The 8,777-nt window shown below is 45.7% G+C and overlaps 1 long non-coding RNA gene across 1 annotated transcript; it reads right to left on the reverse strand.

The window, feature by feature from the left end:
* Positions 1-845: 845 nt before the first annotated feature.
* LOC135399446 (uncharacterized) lies at positions 846-3,533 on the reverse strand. Its single transcript, XR_010424267.1, has 3 exons — positions 3,239-3,533; positions 2,753-3,024; positions 846-1,907 (listed from the first exon to the last, which is right to left on the reverse strand). It is a non-coding gene; the product is annotated as an uncharacterized LOC135399446 (long non-coding RNA).
* Between the last annotated feature and the right edge of the window lie 5,244 nt (positions 3,534-8,777).

The following is an 8,777-nucleotide window of genomic DNA, read 5'->3' on the forward strand; positions in this document are numbered from 1 at the left end:
CACAAAACGGTTGCCAAGTTTCGCAAGGGCGTTCTTCAGTGTTCGTCGACTAGAGTCGAAGCGTAGGGAGGTGACCACCACGTGCTCCGTGTTCTACACAGTTCCGCAAGTTGAACAGTTCGACGATCCAACGACACCAATCTTATGAAGAGATGCTGCGTACGGGACGTTGAGTCGCAGGCGACGGGTGACGGACTCTAACGGCCTTGGCATCTTGAATTGGAGGCAGTAGGTGCAGGAACGATTGATTCATGACGTCACCTGTCCACGTGGTTTTAGAGGCGATAACGTAAGGAGGAAAGCAAGTACTTTGCATCATATTTGCGTCAAGTAGATTTTATGAGTAGTTTTTTTATAGTGAGCAATTCGAGCAACCTTGTCCGCCTTCTCATTTCCACTGATACCACCCCAGTAAACCAACAATGACCTGTGGACGTCCCCAGAACGTTCAGCTCCGGACAATAGAAACGTCCTTCGGACATCCTTTATCATCCCTGGGACGTCTGTGGGACTACCTGTAAACTGCCAAAGTCACATCCCAGGATCTCCTGGAAACGTCCTTATAACGTTCCGAACTACATTTCACGGACCTGAAATGGATCTTTCTCCCATACTGTGTTTTCTTTCATGTCGTGCCCCGAATGCTGGTAAAATGACAGATGCAGGCATCTGGTAGACAGACTTGCTGAAATGTTAAACAAGCCTGAGCAATGGGTAAACACTGGAGACTATACAAGACAGCTGTCCTGTGCAGTCTTCAGTGTTCACCACCTGCTCAGGCATGTTTATCATAGATTGTCCAGTAGCTTGCCTATACGTCAGTTCATCGGTTTGTTCTACTCAACTCTGTTTGCACATCAGTGCCTATCTGCAGCACAGGCAAGCAACATAACATAACAAGACTCCAAAAGTTCTTTATTTTATGCTGCACAATACGAAAACACTTTCACTCTTTATATTGTACTTAAAAATGTTTCACTTTGACTTGACTTAGTCACACACCGTTGCCTGGTTCTCTTGATTTAATGTTGAGACACATCTTCAGCTGCCGATTGTTTTGATGCAGATTATTTGGCGTCTCTTGATACTGCACTTAAAAATGTTTCAGTCTTGGCTTGACTTAGTCGCGCTGTCACACACATTTATCTGGATGATATTGGAACACATCTTCGGCACCTCTTGATATTGCACTTTAAAATGTTTATCTCTTAACTTAGTCGCACACAGTTCCCTAGTTCTAGATTTAATGGCGAGATGCATCTTCGGTTCTTGATTTCTTTGATGCAAGTTCTTTGCCGTGGCGTAGCCGCCTTTTTTGTCGCAGTGTCCACTTCAAACATAATAGTGGCACGAAGTTTTCTGTTTCGCTTAATGGCATATTGGGTCAGATGCAAGATGAGACCACACATAAAGCTCGTCGCAGTCATTGCACAGCTCGTGCTCGTTGCCCGCAACGTCGCGCTCCTCAGCGCCCAGGAAACATACGCTTTTAGTATGTCACACCAACCTGCCCAAGTTTTAACCTGATTTCATATGAAACATACACACAGGCTACTTCAAAATCTTCCTCTTGTGCGACGGCCATAATCCACACAAAGAACACGTTGAGTAGTGGCTACCTTTCACGGAACAGCACGGCATATGTAAGGCCGAGCCAAGGGGTTCACCATACTGAAATGCCAACAGCTATAATACCCTCGGCTAGAACTAGCCAGATCCGCATGCTCACCTATCCAAGTCACAACTGACTTTACTGAACTTTGCTTTGCAACTTTGCTTACTGAAAACACTTAAGCACTGGCAAAGTGGCGTTCATTATGACAGCCGCATAACTGGAAGGAAAGGACTCGACTTGCCATAAAATTCGGCGGTGCAGTGAGAGTGGCGCAAGTGACCTTTCTCCGCATCTGTAAAACATGGCAACTTTCAGATCTTTTCTCATAACACTCCTGTGTATATGCTAGTTAATCGGGCATAAATGATGTCTGGAGTCAATGATAGAAAAAGTGCAAGCGGACTGTACTACACTGTAAACTTTTTCACACCTTTAAAGGTGTGCGCTATGAACATTCAACCTGGTTGCGTAACATTGCATCTCCAGGATGATATTTTACAAAATTTGGAAAGCACTACTACAGATCAAGTCTCAGTGCAAATCTTGCTTTCATTATGTCTTGGATATCGTAGGTTCGAGCTATTGCATATATGCATCGCTATCGATAATCAAGCACGCGCAAGTGTCTACAATACTGTTGAACAATGTTGAGATGTTGCAAGACTGAATTTTTGGAGGACAGACAACACTCGAGTAAAGAAAATTTGTGCGAAACCGTGCTCCATTATGATGTTGCCAAAATTACACCTAAAAAGGCGTGCGCCATGCACGTTGTTACACCTTTAAAGGTGTGAAAAGATTTAGAGTGTACGACACCTGTGCCCGAATGTATTGTTATCACCGAAAAGAAGAAATTCACACCAGTGGCAATGCTGCTTTACGTGAAGATAATTTGGTCTTACCAACAGTCGGCAGCCCTGTTCATCTCTAAGCTGTAACACAGGACAGAAACGACGAGTGATAAGAACTTACCGCTTTTTCACTCGTCGTCCTTGTCTTGTGTTGCTGCTTTGAGATGAGCCGTCAGCACCAACTACCCACATTGCTACTTTAGTATCTGCAATCCTGTTTCGTGCAAAAAGTACAGTTTATATTTATATCAGCCTGATAGCCAGTAAGAAGTGTTGCTGTTCCTACCTCATTCTGAAGGACACTTCGTGGCAGATGAGACTGGATCCATTCTTGCCTCATCCGAGGACAAAATTACATAAACGTAGTGCCTATTGAAGCGATAAACTGGGAATTCAGTTTCAGTGAGAAAACCTGTAGAAAAACTTTTCGCAAAAGTACACGTAAATGTTTTCCTGCAACAATCATATGCCACATACCTCTTTTCAGTAGCTGGCCCTTGTTCTGCATGATTCGTAAGCATCCTGCAAGTCTCCTCCATTTGTATGACAAACTGCAAGCTACAAGACAATTCATAACAAAGCCAATTCAAGCACTAGCAGGCTACACAAAGTTCAGATAAACAATAGTAACCCCATGGGAGAGAAGCCTGAGCAGGAGGGCGTGGAGATTACCCAACAGGTAGCCTGCACTTACGATATTTTAGACAACAGTAATAACGGGGAGTAGAACCGAGATAAATATGTACATAAATATCGAATCACTACTACTTACCAGCGTAATTGCAGTCCTGCGCATCGCTTGTAGTTTCTTCCGACTGAGCTGGTGCAGAAGTTGTAACACAAGCAGTTGTACATAATGCAGTGCCTGACGACTGAGATTCTAAATATTCACGTTTTTGCCCGTTTTGAAGAGTTGAAAGACGAAAACTGCGAACCGACGAGCCCGACGACCAACAGCAACGACATTTCAAAACACGTACTGATGCAGATGGCGCTCGGTCTTGCTCCTCGTGTCGACGACGAGGCCATTAAAGTTTCGGTTTCAAACTCAAGTGAAAATTGTGCAAAGTTCGATTCCGGCACTCTGCGCGAATGTTTCTGGTATATGGACCCAACAAACAGTTGGAAACCACTTGGCAATCAAGTGGAAGCACTTTACTCTGAACCAGAGACGGTTTACTCCACTTCAAACCACTTTGGCATACAAATGGAACCACTTCGGAATCCAGTTCAGATTTTCACCTGGGGGAGATCACCCACCGTAACCATCATTGTGATCTTTAAGGTTGGTTCATACAATTTTACTGTGCGTCTTTCAATACGTTTTCACCGTCTTTGTGCGACCTGACAGGGCTGTAGCGCCATGTACAACATCGAACACATATATGTGGCGTCACCAGAACTCTCTGAATTCAAAGCAGTAGTAGTAAGCACTGATTTTAGTAAGCGGGGTTTGTGCTGGCTCACCGTTTCATGCTTGCACTATCTTCGCAGCAGTTGGCAGGCGGGTAGTTTCACAGTCAAAATACTTCCCTCATCTCAGCGCGAGGCATTTCAACATTATTAATTGATCCATAACTTAAAAACCCGAGACTAGGGGACAAAAAAACGACAAACACAGACAACGTCTCAATTTTGTCCCCTAGTCTCGGGTTTTTAAGTTATGGATCTATACCACCAGCTCGCTTGCTACCTCTCTATCCTCTCATTATTAATTGATTTCACGGATTGTGGAACTACAGCCCGTATACTAAGTAATCACGCCCGAGCTGGAGGAAGACAAGCTTCGTGAGATTGATTACCAAAGTTTTAGCGTGATTCCATTTTCAACAAGCCCAAGTACTATACAGGGTGCTTATTTTGATGCTTTGCAGAATTTTTATAAAAAAAAGCTATGAGGACAGCACAGATGTCATTTTTGCAGTCAAATCATAGGACTGATTAGGACTGTGCAAAAGTGCGATAGCAGAATGAGAGACTATGCTTGTTAAAAGCCATTCCGCGTCTAACAATTCCTGAAACACGCACGTGCGTTAAAATATCCATCCCTGAAGTTTGACACGAAACCGCAGTGACTGGGAACGAGGAGGAGGAGTGTCGTTGGGAGGAACCCGAGAGGCCTGCCTGCCTGATTAGGCGGCATGTTTCTCGGGAAGGGAAAGGTGGTGGAGAGGAGGAGAGGAAAGGGTGAAGTGGAAGACCGAGCGGAATCCGCTCGGGGGGAGGATAGCTGCGTCCATGGGCCGACTTCAGGGGAACTGTGCCGGCATACGCCTATTACACATCTGAGGGAAACCCAGGAAAAACCCCAGACGACACAGCCGGCCCGCGGATTCGAACCGCGGACCTCCCAGTCTCCAAGCGTTACCGCTGCGCCACCGGAGCTGGTCGACTGGGAACGCAGGGAGCACAGCGCTCATTTCATGTCAGGGGCCACGTGATTTGGAGCAACGGAGATGATTGGAGTTCGCCGATATGCTGGCTAGATAAACCGCTTTCCGGCCCTGAGAAGCCTTCGTCGGCGTAGATGATGCGCTCTGAGGCGCGGTTCTTCGTTTTTACTCATTTGCATACCAAAATCCTGCGATGAATATTTCACGGCACGCGCTCTTTTCTGGATTTTTAAAAGATAGAATGGCTTTGAACGAGGATTGACTCCTATTCTGCTATCTCGCTTTTGTCAAATTCCCTAATTAAAGAGTTAATTAATGAATTTTATGTATTTACTCATCTTGTACTGACATACACTCTTCCAGATTATGTCCGCATGGCCGTATAACTCAATTGCAAAAACGGCATCTGTGTTGCTCTCATAGCCTTTCAGAAAATGCTGTAAAGGATAAAAATGAAGGCCCTGTATTTTTGTTAGATCAACAAGCAGATCATTGCAAACTTCGGACACAGAAACAATGGACAAAAAGCCGGGGATGTTACCACGTAAATAGGGACATCTGGTCACTTGACCTATATAGGTGCACTTTATCAGAGTACGAGACTTTTGTGTAGTGAAGCATGAAATATGTGTGTTTGTACATTCCAAAAGTAACTCGCTCTCATTCAATTCTGGTAAGCTTGGGCCATGCATTGCAATGTTGCTTTCGTGAACAGGTGATATGAACAATGATAGGAGGAACAGATTTCGTGAAATATTGGTTGTTTGATGTGTTACCTGCCATGTGCGCTTCAATAATGATTTCATACTTTTTTGTTCGATGCTCAAAATCACCATGGACCTGCCTTTCCAACATACCGTTCAAAACTGTGTTATGTACTATGAAGCTGCAATAGTTTCAGCACAAAAATATGCATGCATTTCAATTTAAGTTTGACATCCAGGTAGGACGTTGTCAGGAAGTCCCAGTGACATACTGCTCGGACATCCCACTGGATAAAATTAGGACATTTTTAAAGATATCTTAAAGACATTTTTAGGACATCCATGAGGGACCAGGAACACAGGATCATGCGAGGATGTCCTTAGGACGTCGGTGGTTTGCTGGGACAGTGCCCTGGGATCCACTGGATGATGATGTTGTGACCCTCTGTTTTGGCAAAGCTGTATGCTGCGATAAAACTGTAGACGACCGGCGCAAGTCGTCGAACCTGGCTAAATTTATCTTCGGAAAACAGCTTTCATGTTAAATAAACCAGTTTTAAAGTTTCGTACTGCCTCTGCAGCTGAGGAAGCCCCACCTACAGTAACACCATGATGACGTAGGCCAGGGACACGAATGGGGGCACGGGGCAGAAGATTGTCTACAACGAGAAAGAAAGAAAAATAAGGAGAAGGTGCGACGTCATTCCGCTCGGTTCCGGAAGTGTGGGTGAAGAGAATCAACTGAGACAAGCAATTATCCATCTAGCTAGCCGCAGTTCGCCGAAGATCTTCATCGTGTACCTTAATCGTAGCTTAATTGAAGTGTAATTGCTTCTCCTAAAAGTTCCGGGTTTGTCCCGGACTCCTAGGTGTAGTGGCGTCTCACCGCAGATTGGTCGGCTCCGGTCACCTGGGCGCTTAATCGCTTCATCGTTACGGTTGTTACCAGCTAAGGAGTGGCGGGAAATTCAAAAAGGTGCGCACGTGACACATTGCGCGTGACGTGTACCACGGCCTTCACGTATCGCGCGAAGAGCGCCGTGCACGTGTTTTATCACGTGCCCACATTTTTAAATTTCCCGCCCGCCTTTTTAAATTTCCCGCCACTCGTTAGCTGGTAACGACCGTAACGACGATGAAGCGATTAAGCCCCCCCGATCTACATGACGTGCTGAGGCGTGCACTATATGTCGTCACTTCCACTACACGTTCCTGATTCGGGAACAAACGGCAGCGCTCCCTCCTTAGTTTTCCTTCTTCCTTGGTCTCCGAGTTCATCTGCCTCGAGTTCACACCGCAATCCCAATTCCGGAGTATACGCTCAGTGAAAAGTGCTCGATAAATACGCTGCATTTGGCTTACGAATATGAATTCCGCCCGCCCGCTGGTCACAAGAGGGCGCTCCCTGACTGGACATTTGTGTGTGACAGGGCACTAACCAGGGGGTGGTTTAGGGAGTTCAAAGCCTCCCTTGAATTGTACCTTTCGTTGTGCATTTGGGAAAGGGAAGCACGGGGGAAATCCTCGTCCTCCTTGTAATGTCCCCATAGAACCCCCCCCCCCCCGAAATATTTTCTGCCTACCATCCTTGCGTGAGACGTTTTTGTGTGATGTCCAGAAGTACAAACTCACCATATTCTCAACGCCTGCTCTTACCATGCATTGCATCAAATCGCACGGAAACTGCTACGCTCTTTGGTGTCGAATTTTTGACGTTACTGTCGAGGGATAAAAAAAAACTGCGTTACAGTTTCGGATTCAATCTGGACGGATGTGGCAGTCCCATTAAAGAACAGCTTCAGCTTCAAGGGGCTCGCTAAACGGGCAGAGGCGGCATATCAATGCGAGTGGCCGACGCTTGAGAACGCGCTGAATGCTCTTATTGATTGATTGATTGGTAAAAAAAACGGGAATCATTGGTCTTATCATCCGCGAGTTATATATGTATTTTATGGCTATTTATTATGAAGAGATCCTGGAAGCTCAGAAAGTATATTATGAAGCTGCACTCGCTTATTTCATTTCGGATGCGTGAATTTTCAGTCCTCTTTTCGGCAGTGCGTCGCCGTCTAAATCATTTAACGCGATTATTTTTCGTGCTACTGCAATACGAACTTTATGATCAATGTTTAGCAACGAGGCTACAGACAGTACATCTCACCCCACTTGAATGATATTGTGTCAGAAGAGATGGCTTTTGAAGTGGAAGTGCATCTTGATGAAGCCATGTGCTTGTGCGCATCAAGTGACTGAGTTCCGCACAGTTGATTTCCATTGTAGTCGTCCTGGTAGCCAAGTAACAAGAAGTAATAGAGATACAAAGCCCAGGCACCTGACCTTAGACGACACCATTCATGGAGGGCCACACAAAAAACGAACAAGGTAATTACCATGAAATGCCCAATAAGATATACACAAAAATAGGAGCGGTGTAATATGCTATGGTGGAGACCTAGACCAGTCTCTCTCACTGTTCTTTCCACCTTGCCTTCCGCGACATTACGCATCCCTTCTTCACCGAATGCAGCTGAACGTTCCGTTTACCCCAGTTATGAGGCAGCGCTTCTGCCGTGTTCCGTCTGAGCTTGCTGCGACAGGTGATGTGCGTGCTGACCTACACTACCTACTTATAAACTGCCCCGTCCACCAGTTGGAACGCGAGATCTTGGAGCGCGGGATGCATGCAGACGTCCATTGCCCTTTTACCCTACGCAGCGCCCAGCCTCCTGACCGGCATCGCCCCCACCTCATCATCGTCTGTGTGTGTGTGTGTGTGTGTGTACTATTCGTTGCTGAAGAACTCCCACCTGACAAACTGAGCAGTTTTTGGAGGGAGATATTTCATACACATACATTCTTGTCAGCTGAGAGATTACACATGTACAACCACCTTTGTGACGATTTTGTGGTGGAGTCGCAATTCATTGCTTTAACATCTTGCTTGTACACCGAGCTACTCGAGCTATATGTGACAGGGAACGCTAAATAGCTTTAATTTGCGAGTGAAATCGCGGTAAAATGTCTCGGAACGACATCTGGTTGGAAATAATGCGTAAGCTGCCAAGCAACACTATTATTAAGCCGACTATCTTATGCTGCTCGTGATGACGGCGTAGCCGACTTCGTTTGTTTTACACTCAGTGTTGCGCGGATCCATTGTAGTTTCTGCGCCGTAGTTGACGAGGGACACACAGTTGGTGGTGACTGCGACACA

This window comes from Ornithodoros turicata, chromosome 7 (assembly GCF_037126465.1).
Source record: "Ornithodoros turicata isolate Travis chromosome 7, ASM3712646v1, whole genome shotgun sequence".
NCBI classification, from domain to species: domain Eukaryota; kingdom Metazoa; phylum Arthropoda; class Arachnida; order Ixodida; family Argasidae; genus Ornithodoros; species Ornithodoros turicata.